At 35.3% G+C, this 17,901-nt stretch overlaps 1 protein-coding gene across 14 annotated transcripts in view; it reads left to right on the top strand.

Moving 5' to 3' along the window:
• ARID1B (AT-rich interaction domain 1B) overlaps window positions 1-17,901 on the top strand; it is a 491,955-nt gene that overhangs the window by 218,176 nt on the left and 255,878 nt on the right. The window lies entirely within an intron of this gene.

Genomic DNA, 17,901 nt, shown 5'->3' with positions numbered 1-17,901 from the left:
TTTATATTAAGACTTGGGGGAGAAGTTTCTAGATCAGATATATTTGCGATTTATCAATTTTTTAGGGCTTTATTCTTAAGAACTGTGTAGGCTTGGATAAGTGTCGTTCATTTGTAGTTATCTCTTAGTCCAATTGGAAGGCTTATTCGGTGGATAGGTTTTGTGGCAGAAAAGTGTACAGTTGTACAGTTGTGCTATGCTTAACCTGTTGCTTTCTGGAGTGATAAAGACCAGAGGTGTACTATTTAAGAGTTAAATGTAAAGAAATTCCCACTTGGCAAAGGATATAAATGATGAATGAGATAAAGAATCCAGCAGTAGTTTGAATTTCTTCAGGGACTTTATGTAATGAGAAATCACCAATCCTTTTCTACCTAAAAGGAAATATTTTAGTTTAAATTTGGAGAAAGCAGCTTATAAGTATTTCCACTAGTGAATACTGTGTTGTGTTTAGGAGATATGTTGAGTAGAGTAGTGGCTATATTAAAGGGAGTCATATTGAGGCCCATAAAGTAGTTCATCTGTTTTTTTTTTTTTTAATGAGCAGCCTAATTTAAATGAGGTTTTTCTTAAAAACTAAAAGAATACATCTGTGCAAATAAATTTTTGTATTTATTTTCTTGTTAAAATATTTTGATTTGAAGAATTATTATTATTCCTTAATCTTTATTAAGTTTCATTTAAGGTGGGAGTTCAGGCTAGCAATGATTTTAATTTGAATTTCAAATTTTTTACATTTAATAAGATTTATTATTTCTGAATATTTGAGAACCAGCATTTGTAGTGAATGTTTTCCATGACATTTGGCATGCATACTGTATCCATTTTTAAGTTATGTCTAGCCTTAGAGAAGAAGGTAAGTCATGGCTACAGGGTGTATAGTATCTTTGAAGCTGATGCACATGTTTTTGACATCCTAATTTGTTAGCTTTTATTTCTGGGGTGGGTGATGGGTGAAATTTATTGTGATCATTTTGTTAGTCACATTGGAATATTTATTGTCTAGTTACTTGGTTTTTTGAAGGAATGAAAGAAGTGATGGATTATGCATTTTGTTCTGTAAGCTTTTTTCTTTAGTGGGTGATTCACAGCTTGGTAAGCATGTAGTTTGTGTGTGCATGAGTATGCAGGTGAGCACTGTTGATACATGTAACAATTGCTGAATATTTGGAAATTGACTTGTGGATTTAGGAAATTTAAATTGACTTATGGGAAGCAGATAAATGATGAGTTCCACTTTTTTCCCCACCAGATTTGTATTGTTTTTAGAGAAACCCAACTTTGTAGATGTGCCATTGGCTGGTGAAATGTACTGTTATACATGTCGGAAAATTTCTTATAAATTGATAGAGATTTTTTATGCAGCCATAGGAATAGCTTGCGATGTGCTGCTTTCCTCATATCCACTTGAACTTTGGAGTCCTCACTAGGCTGTGTTTCTTTTCATGGCTCTGCACTGAAATGGGTGGTTGATGTTCAGCTAGTTCTATAGCACAGTTAGGTAAGGAGGAAAATATGGTAGTCCTAGAAAACTGATCGAAGAGTTCTGCTCGGGGATGGTGCTTTTTAAGTTGATTATTGAAAAGGAGGCTAAAAGCATTTTAGGGAGCGAACTGATATATTCATCAATAGTTTAAGTTTTTTTGAGTGGTTCTGTTTGTATACATATAATGGCTTGCTTTCTTCCTTAACCTTCACCATACCTAATTCCCAAGAGGATTTAAGGTTGTTCATGACATAAATTTTCTTATGAGCTAAAAAACAAAACAACGCGACAGTGCCCCCCCAGTTGTTATTTTCTTTCTGTTTTTGCAAGTCACAGGTAAATAAGATGCTGATTGACTTATTAATACCATTTCAATATTTTTTTAGAGAGCAAAATTTCCAGGTTTTGTGGTGAGTATATGGGAATATCAGTTACTGAATAAAGAACAAACCATAGATCAACTGGTATACCTAACCCCCCCCCCCCCCCCCCGCCAGTCTGTTAAGATGAAAATTGGCTTTATTTAAATGAATTTTAGCATGGCACTTTTCTTTCAACAGGCCTAATTTGTGTAGAAAGTTTCTGTACAGGGTATACTAATATATTTTTAGCTACGTGGATGCTGCATCAATATGTTGTTAGACACAATTAAGATAATAACAATTTTGGGGAAAATTTGTTGGTATTCTACATGGCTATACTATCATATTTTTAATGTTACTTCTATTAAATATTTTAGTTCTCCAACTTGGCTAAGTTGATACTGTAGATATTATGAAACTATAGGCAGTCCATCACATTTTTTAACCTCTAGTTTATAATTTGGAACTAGGGAAATTGTGGGTGTTAGCTTTACATTTTAAATAATTGTGGTATAGTGATTCTAATGTATGATTTTGAAGTCTTTATTCATTGTATATGTGAACTATGAAGAAGGTAGCTTCTCCAATAGTTATTTCTTAATATCTCTAATTATATTGAGATAGATTTTGTAATATTTTTTGTGCATGTAATATTTTCTTCAGCATGTTTGTTACATGGTTAAATTTCTATTACAGGAAATCAAGATATTTTCAGTATCTTTATGTTAGATCTATAATTTGATCTTTCAGTAAGTTATCAGCTCATCGTTGTTTGAACTACTGTCTGTCTATATTTGCATGTCATTAAATTCTTAGTGATCTGCAGTAGCTAAAGCAGTTATGTTTTCCAGCTGACTTACATCTTCAGATCATTCATAGTAAAGCAAATAACTGATAAATTAATATTTGTCCTCTTGTTGTCTTGGGGCCATGACCAGTAATATTTACTTATCACTTGATTCACTCAGACCTAAGCTTAGAACAAATCTTTCTTAATAATATCTACTTATTGTTATAGCTCATAATCGTATAGCTTTTCCCCCACTGAGATAACATTAGCTTACATACCCTTGATATTACCATTTTTTAGCAATTTTTACCATATAGCAGGTATTAAAAGTAGCTTGAAGAATTCTATCTCCTTGGAATAATATCACTTAAATTTCGAGCATATTCTGTATAGTTTTTTCTACCTCTATTATTGATATGAAATGAAGCCAGCATTTAAGCAAAATACACTGGAGTTCCCCCTCCCCCCAATGCTACAACTTATTAACTCTTTATCTTATAAACATTGAGTATATCTCAATTTCTATTTTAAGGTAACTCCTCAAGTATTATTTTTTTTTCAAATATTATTTAGTATATTTTTTTGGTTGGGTTTTTTGTTATATTTTCATTGCTTGTGCCATTTACTGTTTATCTTTTTTTTTTTGTTTATCTTTTTATTACATTTATTTTTATAGCTGTCTTGACTCCCCTGTTAGTCTAGGATCTTTTCAGAATATTTATTATGATTTATTTGGTAAATATTTTCCTAATAGATTTTGTGTAAAAAGTTTTAAACACATTCTTCCTCCAGTTTCAGAATTTTCTTTTCATTACTTGAGGGATTTTTTTCCCCAAGGTCTTGGCTTGATAGCAGTAGAACCTGTGTTTTCCAGTGCTACTGATACAGAGGGATTATAATCTCTGCATCAGCAGCGTGGGATTTGTGCCAAAACCATTTCCTTTATTATAAAATGACATTTGAGTTTTACCTGGTAGCCTTAAGCTTCCATAGCAGAAGTGGGCACTTTTGGATAATTAAGCTATAAGTAGCATGAAAAACATTCTTTTCTTAGTAGTGTGAAAACATTATTTTAATTATAAAAGTAAATAAATTGACAGGAACAATAATGATACTTGCAGTAAATATGGCACAGATATGTTGTTAATAAAATATTTATAAACATGTATACAAGGATGTAAACAAACAAAAGGTTTGATTTTCTTCCTTGATCTAATAAGCACATGCACATAGTGCTTTCTCCTCCAGGGATGTGAAGAGCCCTTGGTTTTCCTCAGGTTATAGCAATCGCCTGTCTGCTTTATTCTTCCAGGAGGCCTTCCCACCAGTCTGTATTTCAGATAGTAAGCCCATTATTCTGTTTACCTTAGACACAGAATATGATCAGTCACATTCTAATAACCTTTGAGAAGCCCTGATTCAGGTCATTAAAATCCTCCTCATGACCCTTTCTCCTCTAAATAGGAAATACCTAAAGAGATCAACAGAAAAAGTGATTTTATCTTTCTGAGTTTAGTAAAAAACCCTAAATGTTGTGTAGAATAGTACTTATGGTACTTCTGTTAACAATTAGAAGGGAATATTGAGGTTTAGATAAAACATACGTTTTTTTTTGCCCTTTGTGAAAGGAAGGAGGTAGTAAATGCGGATTGTTCTTTGAAATAGAGGGTGTTAAACAGGATATTGGAAGCCTGAAAGAGGATGGTTGGAAAACTGTTATTACCAAGAATATTCTTTGGGGGTTAGGTATTAGCAACAGAGCCTACAATGATTTGCCTTTCCTGAAAAAGAGTACTCTGTGTTTGTTTTTTTAACCTTTTTTTTTTTAAGATTTTATTTTTTTATGAGAGAGAGAGAGAGAGAGAGAGAGGCAGAGACACAGGCAGAGGGAGAAGCAGGCTCCATGCAGGGAGCCCAATGTGGGACTCGATCCCGGGACCCCAGGATCACGCTCTGGGCCGAAGGCAGACGCTAAACCCCTGAGCAACCCAGGGATCCCTATGTGTGTTTATTTTTAAATCTTTAATGACACTTACATTGGACAGTGGTAAAAGGTCATGTACTTTGGAAGCATATATGAATATTGATGACATGTTAATAGGGACATTTTAAGTTTGTAGATTTGTTAATACAGTTCCTGTGAACAATTGGAAACTATTGGAAAAAGCTAGGTGAAGCGTTTTTTGTTTTTTTTTGTTTGTTTGTTTGTTTTTGTTTTGTTTTGTTTTTTTTTTGGTGAAGCGTTTTTTAACTGTGTTTTGATGTTTACTAAGTTCTCAACCCAACTGAAAATATAAATTGTTAAAATGATCTCAACCTCTTAGGTGGCAGGTTTTAACAAAAGTTGAAATCTGCCAGGTAAAAATTATATGTGTGACTGCTGAATGTATTCTTCCCAAACTTTTTTGTCTTTTGTATATTGAATTTGATTTAAATGGTTTTCAGTGAAAGGTTAAGAATGTAGCTGTCTTCTTTTGCTTGATCCTTCTCAAACCATTCTGAACATTTAAAAAATCTTAAGTTAATAAAAAATCTAATCTGTTGTCACTTTTTCTCGGTGTCCAGCACTGATGATTCCTGTGTGCAGCTGATGACATAAGCTGTTTATGTCTTCTGCTCTAAATGTTACTAGAGTACATTCCGTTGGGAGTTACAGATGTTGAAAGGGAGCATCTCATGAAAGGGAGCAGGAGGTTCTTTAAAGGATGGGTGGAGAGTATCTGCACATCAAGTTCATCAGTGGCATAGTTTTGAAACCGAAGGTGCAGACACATTTTGGTATCTTGGCAAAGTTTTAAATGGAACACGTAATAGTTGGGTTTCTTACCTAGGATTTACCATATTCTCAAATGTAATTTTAGTAACTGGTCTAATCCATGTGGAGACATCAATTCTTTTTTGGGTTAAGATTGAGATCAGGGGCCGCCCTGGTGGCTCAGCAGTTTAGCACGGCCTTCAGCCCAGGGCCTGATCCTGGAGACCTTAGATCGAGTCCCATGTCAGGCTCCCTGCATGGAGCCTGCTTCTCCCTCTGCCTGTGTCTCTGCCTCTCTCTCTCTCTCTCTCTCTATGTGTGTGTGTGTGTGTCTCTCATGAATAAATAAATAAAATCTTAAAAAAAAAAAAGATTGAGAGCAACATGTAATGACCTTACTTAAAAGTCCTAATTTAGGAAAAGTGATAGTAACTTTGACAAATGTTATTTTCCAACATGGGTTATTTCTTTAAGATGTGATGTTCTTTAATTTTATTCCCTAGAGTTATTTTTGTGATACTGGTAGTCATTTTGAAAATAGAGGAGAATTCTTGAACTTAAAGCAAGGTAAGAGGTAGTAGGAAGTGGGAAAGTAGGTTTCTCCTTTCAAAATAATCTTCCACTTAAATGTTTGTTCTGTAAATGAATACTCAGTAAAACCCCACCAGTTTGGATTTCATCCAGGTAAAAGCAGGCTAAATATATGGAAAGTTTGAATAAATTAATATTTAAAAAGAATTGGAGTTTGCTTTTAAATAACTGAAATGTTTGTGTGCAAAGTGTTTCTAAATTGAGATCTTCAGTCCTGTTGAAATAAATGGATAATTCTAAATTTATTATAGCTGCGATATTTGCTTAGTGACAAAATGTTATTTTTAAAAATTCATTTAACTTTTAAAAGCATTTTAAACATATCCCCTGCAACTTTTTCACATAATATTCTAAAGATTTCCATTTAAAATATGGGGGAAATGAATTTTAACCCATTTTATGGGACTGTCAATTCTAAAAAAATTAATGAAGGAGTATTATAAAAAATAGACACTAGACAAAATTGGAGATGAAGAGAGGCTGAAACATAACTGATTTGCAGGATATTGGTTTTGATAATAGAAGGATAACTATGATCTGTAGTTGATAAATGAGGCTCATTAAGTTAGGGATGAAAAATGCAGATATTCCTGGCTGATAGAAAAGTTAGCATACAGATTGTGCCATAACAAATTGTGCATGGGAAGGTTTTGAACCAGCTTGCAGCTTCCAAGGGGCTGTGGGAGCCAGTGCAGCCTCCTCTGTGGCCCCACCAGCTAGGCACAGGCAGTTCCCAGATCTGTGCAAAGAGCCCCCGAACCACACCTGGTCCCGGGGGCGTCTCTGACTGAGGAGCTATCCCTGTGCAAAAGGAAGAGCAGTAGGGTTTGTCCTTAGTTTGAAGCCCAGAAAGCGGCGTGTGAGAAATTCTTGCATGGGTGCTTGGGTAGGTGAGTTTGTCAAGCAGCTTAGCTCCTTCACGTTTTAATTTTATATTTTTACGCTAGGACGAAGAAAACGACAGATGTTCCAAGGTACCTCTTCTCATTCGAACCTGTTCTTTCTACAAAAGGCAGTTCTTGGCACGTTGAGCTAGAAAGCCTTCTTCCTCCTCTCTTCAGCGTGCCCTCCCATTCGGGTATCTAGATGGGGGGCTTCCCCGCCCCACCCCAGAATACACAGGCATGGCCCCTGTAAGGGATTGAATGCATTTTACTTTGTATTACCCAAGTTAGGTGGGAAATAGATTGTAATTTACAAATTCCCACTTTATAGACAACTGAAGGCAGACATCTATGTTGTATGTTACGTAAGAGATACATAACCAGCAGGAGCTCATAGTAACATTTGTGGACTGATTACCTGCTTTTATTTTTCTTTTGGACTGGAAGTGACTATTTTTGATATTAACTGTCAGTTTAAGAGAGGAAATAAATATATGTAGAGAGCAAAATTTTTTTGTTCTTCCCTCAATGTAGGATTTTAGAAGTGTGTCTCTTTCTCATCTTTTTCTTTTGCTTTCACTAAATTGTTGTAAAATAACTGAATGGTCTTGTTTTCCTTTGTTTGGGTCAAGAAATTTTAGCTGAAAATTGTTACTGTGTGAAAGAAGATTATTGACTCAACAAGCCTTCAATTTTCCGTGAATAACACTCCCACCCCCTAGCTTCAGGAACACGCCGTGCATGCATTCTATTTTAAAATACAGACTGTAATTTAAAACAGGCAGTTTGATGCCCCACTGAACTTTGTTTAAGCCTGGAATAAAAGAGGGGGAAAAAAAGCTTTAAGCTACAAAAAAGTGACTAAGCTTTCTCAACCACTTTTCTTCATAATGCATTCTATTTAAGAAAAAAAAAAAGCTGTTGGGTACTATCAGCTCTTTCCACAGGACCTAAATTTTATCCAGTGTTAAATTGCAGTGTGTGCGTCTTTTCACTTTATTTCGTTATCAGGCTATCATTTGAATTTTTTAAGTGTTGGGAGTAGTAGTCATGTGTAGTGGAATCTGAGTGCATTTTGTCCCTGTTGAGTGTATGTGAGAACATTAATTCTAAAATACATCACTTCTAGTATTCACTTATTGATAGCTAATTTCCTAGAGTTCTCTTAATTTAAATAGTACCTGATTATTAGACCAGAATGATAGTAGATAATATTATGGTTAAATATCTATATCAGATCATTAAAAAAAGGATTAGCTGGAAGTAATTTATTTCACTTGCCTGTTTTTTTTTTTTTTTTCCTCCTCACAAAAAGAAAATGAGCATCTTAGGATGACTTGTATGGAAGGAATGATGACTTTATCCCAAGAGAGTCATATTTTTTTGACCTGGAGACCTGTTCTAATGATGACGCTGAATAGCAAACAGGCTTAAGTCTTGGTTAAGTTTCTGGCTCCATGTATACCCTTCAGTAATGGCTCATATATGGCCCAGTATGGTTTCCCTCCCATTTTTGGGTACCATTTACTTTTGAACATATTTAGGGATTTGAGGTTGCCTGATTGAGTCCAAAGCTTTATTCAGGTCCTGGAAAGCCACAGGCCTTCTCGTGGCCTTGATCTACAACATTGCAGAGATCCCTTGCTGTGGGGCAGTCTGATGTCTTTGAGTATAGGGTAGTTTTGGAAGGAGAAAAGTTCACATGAATAGTTGAAAAGTACATATACCAGATGTACCATGTTACCATATGAGATGTACCATGAATGGAAATATTAGCAACCCAAGGACATGAAAACCATTTGTTCTTGAGGAACCCAACAGTTTCATGAAAAATGTCCTCTGAATTTCTACATTTTGTGTTTTCTTTCCCTCCCTTTCTTTCTGCCTTCCTTCTTTCTGTCTTTGGGGCTCACTGGTTTGATCTGGGTAGAGGTGGTATGTTACAAGTCTTAACTTGTTAGTTTACTCCTATATTTGTCAAAGCATAGAATGGCATCCACTGAGACAGTGGCACATAAGCTGTGCCTGATCCATAGGTGATGTCTTCTCTGAAAGTAGGCCAGAATGAGTGAGCACAGCAGTATCCTGCCCCCATCTGAGACTTATACACTGATACTGATCCTTTTTTATCCCTCCCCATCCAAATTTTTCATCTAAGTAGAGATCTTCATCAGTCTTTATTTCTCTCAGGAGAAATAAAGTGATCCAGTTAATACCTTCTAATGATCCTAAAAGTTTGTGGTTGGTCTTTTGTAATTACCTGTATCTGGAGGAAATTTGGCTTCAAATAGTAATAATTATATGCAATAATTTATTGGACATCATTTTTAAAAGTCTTTTATATAAGTAAAATTTTCAGTTAACTAACACTGGAAACTGCTAGTAAAAAGAATAGCTGTGCCCAGAGTAAGGGTCTTCATGAATATCATAGGTGTGAGTTGTGTGGACTTTATTTTTTTTAATTTTATTGATTGATTGCGTGGACTTTAAAGACATGCACTTCCTGACACCTATTTTGTCTGCTCAAAGCCAGATTCCACCCCATTCTTCTCTTTTTGAAAGTCTGGTACTTTCAGGTTACCAGGACAAGTGAATTGCTCCCTGCCTTTTATTTATACAAAGCCTTTATTTTTACAATGCCTTTATTACCACTAGAGGCAGGGAGACAACTTTAGAGGCTAGTGTATTATCTCACTAATGAGGTTGAGTCAGATTATTAAAAAGTGTTGGCAGTGAGAATGCAGAAGGAGAAAACTGTTGAAGTAAAGGGAAGGATGAATGATAGACACTTTTAAGGTTTTTAAGTTGAGTGGCTAGATGTGTGTTGGTATTGATGACAAACACAGGGAAGTGGTGGTGGGAATTGGTTTAGGGAGAAAAGTATACCCAGAGATTTTATGAGATTAAAACGCAAGTCCTGAATAAATTTGCTTGAATTCTACACCTCCTAGAAAAGCATTTCATCTACCAATGCCTTATTTTTTTGTATAGTTCTTTACATAAGAGATACAAAACATTGTCATAAATAGCAACTGATGTTGAAAGAATGATAGCAGTGGCTATAACTTTACATTTTGTGTAAATTGTTGGAGATGATTTGAATATCGGAGCAGTTTGTATAAACAGCTCAGCAGATTGTACCACAGAGTGTTCTCACTCGAACATGGAGTAAGACGAGTGCAATCTAAAAAATAAATGAAACTATATATAATTCAGTTAGGATTCATGGCTGATCCCGTCGTCTTTGCTTTTAGGCTAGTCCAGTAAGTTTATATCCTAATCTGTCTGTTTCGTTAGGTAGGGACAGTTTTCTTCATACTGCTTTGTCTGGCTTACTTTGGAACGATTTAGACTTGCTTATTGTTGCAATTCATTTTGGAGGAACATTCCTTTGTTTCATTTATCTCATTATGATTTCTCCTTTTCTGAAACTTATTTTGAGTATGTGCGTTAGAGAGCCTAGTATAAAAATTTAATGTTTTTGCTTGCTTGTTTGTTTTTCTTTTTTGAGAGTATGTGAGTGCGGGGGTGGGGGTGGGTGGGCAGGGGAACCTAGTTTTCTGGAGCTATTTTTGAAAGATGTTCTCTTTTATTTTGTAGAAATGGTTACCCCTTTGAATACCTTGAGTTTCTGTGATACATTTAAATAAAAGTAGAGGAAATAGGGCCTTAGGGAGATTACCATTGAACTCTGAACAGTTTTTCTCTTTCTTGTTGTTTTGTTTTTTAAATAAAACCCCTCCTTACTTTTTTTTTTTTTTTTTGGTCAGTGTTTAAAGCCCTGTTATTTCATTTCCTATGGAAAGAACAAAGGTCTAATATTAATGAGTTATTAAAATGTGTATATTTACATAATTTGATTCAGATTTTTTAAAGCTCTGATTCCCAGATGTGGTAATAAAGAACCCGTAAAGACAGGAAACTTTGCTCAAAGTTCCAAGGATGATGGAATGGTGGTGAATCCGTAGCTGCTTCCATTATTATGGCAGCTGTCTGTCTGCACCTGCTCCAGGACATACCTGAGTGGCCTTCTCTCTTTTTAATACTGTTTTGCCAATTTTGACAAATTTTGAGTGTCCTTGAATGAATACAAACATGTTCAAATTTTCCCAAGTGGTTCTGCTTTTTAATAGTTTTATTACATTTATGCTTTTCCTTAGCATGCCTAAATGTTGACATCCTCAATTAATACACAAAATTTCACAATACACAGGAAAATTCAGTTACAGTTAACAGTCATTTATTAATGGCCTCCTATATTTAAGATTTTGTTAGGTGGAGGAATAACATAAAAATAAAATTTGGATTAGCTTATTATTAGTGTTCTTTCCTAAAACCTTCAGCAGTAAGAAATCAACAAGAAAACATACTTTAATGTATCTTATTATTTTATCTATAAAATCTGCAAAATTCATACTTTTAGTATGGTTAATATCACAGAAATGTTTTGTCATTCTGTGGAAGTTTTGGATATTTGAAAAGGTAAGAGCACTGATTGCTGTATCAGAATGATGTTAGCCTGCTCTGCAAGGCATTCAGGTAGCATTGCGTCCTGCATCGGCAGTGCTCCTTATCACTGGGGAAAGAACATTGCTTGTGAACTCCTGGTGTGGTAGAGGAATGATTCTCCTGGTTTTCTTGAGTGATTTCATGAGGCTTTTTATTAATATTTTTACTACTTTTTTCCTGACTTAATTTGCACTTTCTCGTTTTATAGGGATGAAAACAAGATATTAAAGTTCTAGCCATCTTTGATAAAATTCTGGCCCTTTTTTGGGGTATCAGACTTTAAAAAGTGCACTAAATATGCACATCATGGTTCACAAAGCACATTGACATATACTTTAATTTAGTTTTATTGCCTAGATACTTCACCTTTACCTAACTACATTAAATGAGATATATGTAAAACCTCTTGTGTAGTACTTGCCTTATACATAAGTGCTCAATAAGTTGTCAGTTTCTTATCCTGTCTTGGCCCCTCCTCTTTGGAAACTCATTTAGCCTCCAGGGCCTGTTAGGGTTGCTAGTCTACCAATCTTTCCCAAGATTTAGCTCTTCTTTCCTCTGGGTGAAGAGACCTGGCACTGAGACTTGTAGAATCACAGCGATTATGGCAGCTGACTCTTGACTAAAACTTTATCCCTTTGGCTCTTGGCCTGTGAATCTGTTGTTGGATCTCCCAGTGTTGTAGACCTCTGCTGATGGAGTATGTTGGTGTGAAGACCACTGGGATACTTCTGCATTTCTTTTGAGTTTTGTATTCTTCATTTTTATTTACCACATAACAGAAGAACACGTATATGTGAAAACTATATTAAACACTTTGTAATTTGAAAAAATACTACTTGGCCCTCCCAACATTATTGTCAGAGTTGTGTAGGTAACTAAGTGATTGAAGTTTACTTTTACTAGCTCTTTCCAGCTTGTGGTATTATCAGTAAGTGGTAAAATCACCTAAAAGAAGAGAGAGAAAAGAAAAAGATGTAAGGAAAGGCTCAGATGGAAATCTACTTTGCTTTCAATGAAGTCTGCTTTAGATAAACTCCTTAGATTTTACAAAGGGTTTTCAGATTTCTGAGGCAGATAATCGTATGAACCATAGTGGTAGTCCAGGTATAACCAGCTGTGACTGATAATACATCTTTAGTGGGACAGGGTGGAGAATCCAGTAAAATAAGATATCCTCCTAAGTCAAATACATTTGTCTCTCTCTGTCTCTGTGTTTCTAATACATACACACAGAGAAAGGAAAGGGGAGGAATCAAGAGGACCATGCGTAAATAATTATATTAATATAGGAAACAGACCTTTGGGGATTCTCTGCCATTTATCATCCCGATTGATTAGATGATACTCAGTATGTTGTTGCATGAGTCAGATTAGATGGCATTCTGTGTGTTGTTGTGAGTCAGGTGGTGTTTTTGCAAGTGGGAACACTTTGGAAGCATCTTGTTTTTTTTAGGACTATTCTTTTAGACAGTTGTGTTTATTCATCTTTAAACTATACATTCCAGGGTGCCTGGGTGGTTCAGTGGTAGAGCGTCTCTCTTTGGCTTAGGTCATGATCCTAGGGTCCTGGGATCGAGTTCTGCATCAGGCTTCCTGCAGGGAGCCTGCTTCTCCCTCTGCCTGTCTCTCTCTCTCTCTCTCTCTCTGCCTCTCATGAATAAATAAATAAAATCTTAAAAAATAAAAACAAAATAAACTATACATCCCAAATAGCGAACTTCTGCAAATGCTTATTTAATAAACCCAGCATATTTAGCTAGCAGCAGTAGCTAGTGAAAAGGTACCAGGACAAATTATAGAGGAAATGAGTATTACTTTACAGTTGTAAATAGGTTAATATATTTTTTTACTTCTTTCAACATTTTTATTGACTATCTGATCATATCCCTTGTATATGATACTCCCCATCACCAGTTTTACTTACGAATTTACTTGTAAGCCCAGTTTCTCATCAAAACAACAAAATTATATGAAATTTAATATAATTCATTTTGTAGCCTCTCTGATTGAAGTTTTTATACTGTGGCATTCTAATAAAAAGTATGACCCAGACACTGTATAATTTAATGATTGAAATTTAAGAACGTAAATTTCTTCATCTATAAAAGTGTTTAAAAGCAACTTGGGAGGGGCATTGTTCTTCCAACATGTGTCCTTATGAATTATAAATAAATTTGTTTATTTTTAAATATACCAATGGCCACTTTTAACTGAAAGAGTCCTGTTGTGACAGAACATTCTCATTTCCTATGATGTTTTTAACATAGAATTTATAACCCATGTGTTTTTAAATAGGAATTCAGCTGACCTACAGTAAAACATTTGTATAACTGAAACTACTCAAAGTGGAATACAAATTTTAAAAATGTTTTAAAAAAGGAGACGTAAACAAACCGTGATAATGCAGTTACCACAAATCACTATTAAATATAAGGCTGCAGAGCGCCTGGCTGGCTCAGTCGGTGGAGCGTGCAACTTTTGATCTCTGGGTTGTGAGTTTGAGCCCCATGTTGTGTATAGAGATTACTTAAAATCTTAAAAAAAAAAAAAATTAAGGCTGCATTCCCAACTATGTAGGTAGAAGGACAAAAATGAGGTTGCATAATTATTAATATAAAGTGAAAACATCATTTCTGAAGGGTAGACTATCATATGTATTATTTTGTCAAAGGAAATACTCTATAAAGGAACATATATAGTACCCTGTGAAAATAGTGACTAATGATGCCAAAATATGGTTTTCTGTTTTTTGTTTTTTGTTTTATAATGTTAAAGAAGTTTTTTAATTTTATTTGGGATGATTATCATGAGCCGAAGTTTGGCATCCTGTCACATAAATAAATAAATAAATAAATAAATAAATAAATGAATGATTGGCTGTTTCTTCCGTAATCTGCTTAACTGTCACAATGATAAATCCAGCAATTCTGTCCAACGGAGTAGCTTATTGAGCTGCTCTTTATTTCAGAGTATAAGTCTTGAAAATAATAGTTTTGTAAGCATAAATTATGTAGCAGAATGAAGTCATTTAATAAAGAAATAGTTCTATTGTGAAGAGAGTATTTTTCATAAACTTTGTTTTGAGGGATAGATGACATTTTGTTCTGTAACTTGGTATTTTTCTGTTGTATGTTTTTATGGGAGAAGATTGCTAATGTTTGAGTTACAAGATATGGACTCAAGATTAATTGGTTAGTCTGGTGATGTTCTAAGTTTTACAATGCAAACATTCCACTAATGACTTAGTACCATTAATTTGTATCTTGTGGTAAAATTTAGTGCTGGTTTTGTTTGTGTTTGCTTTTTGGGGTACCTTTTGACCTAAGTATATCATAAACTTGGAGGAGACATGTTCTTCAGGACAGAAAGGATAATCCATCTAGCTCCTTCAGAGTTAATAGTGGGAGAGACGCTAAAGCTGATGTGATTCCTCCAATTCTACCCTCCCCCAGGGACTGTGTGTTGGTTGCTACGCCTTATACTTTAGAAAGAGTGGGTGAGAAAGCAAGCCTGTGACCCACCAGTAGGGGGTAAGGATCTTGACACCAGTGCTGATTTGAATCCACAACTATCTTTGGCTCTTGGCCTTTAGGGGGAAAGGGAGCAGGGGTCTGTCTGTTGATCCTATCTGTTGAAAGGGGGGCAGCTGTATCATGTTCCTGTTATCGTGAGGGAATTGGACTTTTCTGAGCCCCAAACCATATGATAGAATTTAACAGAAAGACGATGTAACATACATTTACTCTTATAAAATAAAACAAAACATTATAGGAAAACTACCTGTAAAAAAAAAAAAAAAAAAAAAAAGGAAAACTACCTGTGTTCATTTGTTGGCCGGTCTTGTCATATGTAACTTCCTTTAAGTAAAAAGGGTCTAATATGATAAATTCCTCCTTGTAGAGACTCTTCAAAAGGATTTGAATTCCAGTGTTAATTCTTTTGTATTTCATTACCTCTAGGAAAAGTACTTGCTCAAAATTTTTGTGGCTCTCTCAGCTATTGAGCTTGTGCTTTTAAAAATTGTACAGCTACAAAATCGTGAAACAGCAATGTCTATGTCAGCTTTATTTATTTATGTGATTTTTTTAAGACACACAAAAAAACCTGTAAATTGGAAAATTGTTTCCCTTCCAAGGGCTTAAAAAATATCTTGAGCTTGTTGGGATTAGATTGGGTGGCAGTCAGGGTAGCTGCTTCTCTGTAGCTGAAGTGCACAAATCGATTCTGCTCCTTTAGCTGCCTGCTTGTGCTTAAAACAATTTTTGACAAATGCTGGAGTTTCACAAATGTAGGAGTAGCAGTTATAGAGGTGGTTTTGCAAGTCCCTTGGAACAGCCATGCACATCTTCAGTCACTCTTAATTTGAATGAGAAAGGGGATGGTAGAAGCTATTTTTATTTTCCCCTGGGAGCAAGAGAAAAGGAGGCGGAACTCTGTACCATGTAATTTTAAAAAAGAAAAAAAAAATCAGATTCCATTGAGATTCTTCCTTGTTTACTTTTTGTTTTACTCTTGCTGTCTCCCAGTGTGTTTGACTAATATAAGTCTTCCCCCAGGAATATGAGAATATGTGGTACAGTCCGCCTCATAACCTTCCTGGATATTTTTATAATTTATCATCAGCTGACACCGCCTGGGTAGAATATTCTTACCACTCCCTCTGGCTGCTGGAAGTCTGAAATTACATCTTTGTCTTTGAAGTCAGGCATACTGTTAGCGTTGCTATGGTGACAGGGTGGGTAATGGCGTCCGCAGACAGGAGATTGGTATTTAGCATTTAAACGCTGCTGTACCCAAGGCCTTGATTTTTAGAGTGGTTACTGAACTATTCCCTTTTAGTAAATGTTTAAAAATTACATTTTTACATGGTCTTACTAGATTAATAGTCATGGTTTATTTCATTTTAACTGCAAGGATAAAAGCATTATTCCATTAAATGGGTAGCTTTTTTTCCCCTTGGTTTATGCATTATTAACACAGGCTTTCCTGTTTTGCTTGTAACATTTTATAGGCTTTTTCAAACAACCAGTCAGATTTGCTCTGTTGCTCCTTTATTTTTTTGGTCTTAACCCATTATCTGCTTGATCTTCCATGATTTCAGAGGAGACAAAGTTCTGAGGAACTAAGCTTTATAATATTAAAAATGAAGTGAGGGAGGGAGGGTGAGAGCGTGTACGTGTATGTTACCTCGTATGTGATAAAGTTAACTGACCAGTCTTTCCCCATGAATTGCAGTGATAACTTTCTTTTTAGGTTTCCTTTTTGCCCCTCTCCTGTACTCTACCTTCACATAGGAGGTTAAAGGAAAGATTATTTACAGTTGTGGGGAACTGTGGGACATCTTGTAAGGGTTTTAGTTAATGTAACTTCTTAACAGATTTATTTATTTATTTATTTATTTGAGAGAGAGAGAGAGAGAAATGGAGAAGAGCGCAGGGGGAGGAGCAGAGGGAGAGGGACCCTGACTCACAACTGAGCACGGAGCCCAGTAAGGGACTTGATTTCACAACCCTGAGATCATGACCTTAGCTAAAACCATGACCAAGCTAAACCAATTAAGCTACCTAGGCGTCCCAGTCAATTTAACTTTTGAAGTAATACTCTCTCAATTAAATCTGTTTGGTCTGAGACCAGTTACTTATATTACATATGATTTGTTGATTCTTGATTATTTTGGCATTAGAATAATGGTGACTCTTAAGTTTATATAGTTATATACGTATCCCTCTGTACCTCATTTATGAACTGCTTCTAGAATATAATTTTGAATGCCTCATAATATGAAACTTCATAAAATATTTGTTAGAAATTCTTCCTGGGATTAACTTAAAATGCTGTCTTGAATTTGAGTTTTACTTCTGCTTTCTTAAGCCAAATGAGATAAATCTAAATCCCTTGTCTCTATCGTGGCTATCCAGATACTTGAAGATAGTTTTCATTTTACCTTGTTTTTTACTAGGCTAATTAGTTCCTTTATTTTCTCCATTAAGTGGTTTCAAATCTGTCACCCTACTTACAATTCTTTGGCAAACTTCATTTTGTGTAAGTGCCTCCAAATAGCAATCCACAACCAGACTGAATACTCCAACAAAAGTATGGCTGGTATGGATAGAGCCAATCTGTCACTGCCTTTGTTCTGGACCTTTATGATGGTAGGGACTATGTTTCGTAGCAGCTACATCCCACTCTGACCCTGTGTTTGGAGGTGCTTCGAAGACACATGTCTCATCTGTCCTGTACTATACCGTTACTGAGTGCTGTCTTACTTTTTTTGAGTCATTGTTCAAGCCTACTAATATGTATTTGGATCCCAAATGTAGCATCTGTTGTATTTAATATAATGTCTACCTTTATGTCTTCTGTAAATTCATTTCATTATAACTCTTAATATAAAAAAATTAAATAGACCAAATGCAGCACTTTTTGACATTTTGGTAGTTGCCCTTCATCTAAGTATAAAAATCTAGAGCTTCTGTGTGTTCTAGGCCTTACATAACATATTAACCACCACACCATCCTAA

This window comes from Vulpes vulpes, chromosome 1 (genome assembly GCF_048418805.1).
Source record: "Vulpes vulpes isolate BD-2025 chromosome 1, VulVul3, whole genome shotgun sequence".
Taxonomy (NCBI): domain Eukaryota; kingdom Metazoa; phylum Chordata; class Mammalia; order Carnivora; family Canidae; genus Vulpes; species Vulpes vulpes.
Note: the sequence above shows the minus strand (reverse complement) of the source record. Positions and strands in the feature narration are given on the sequence as shown.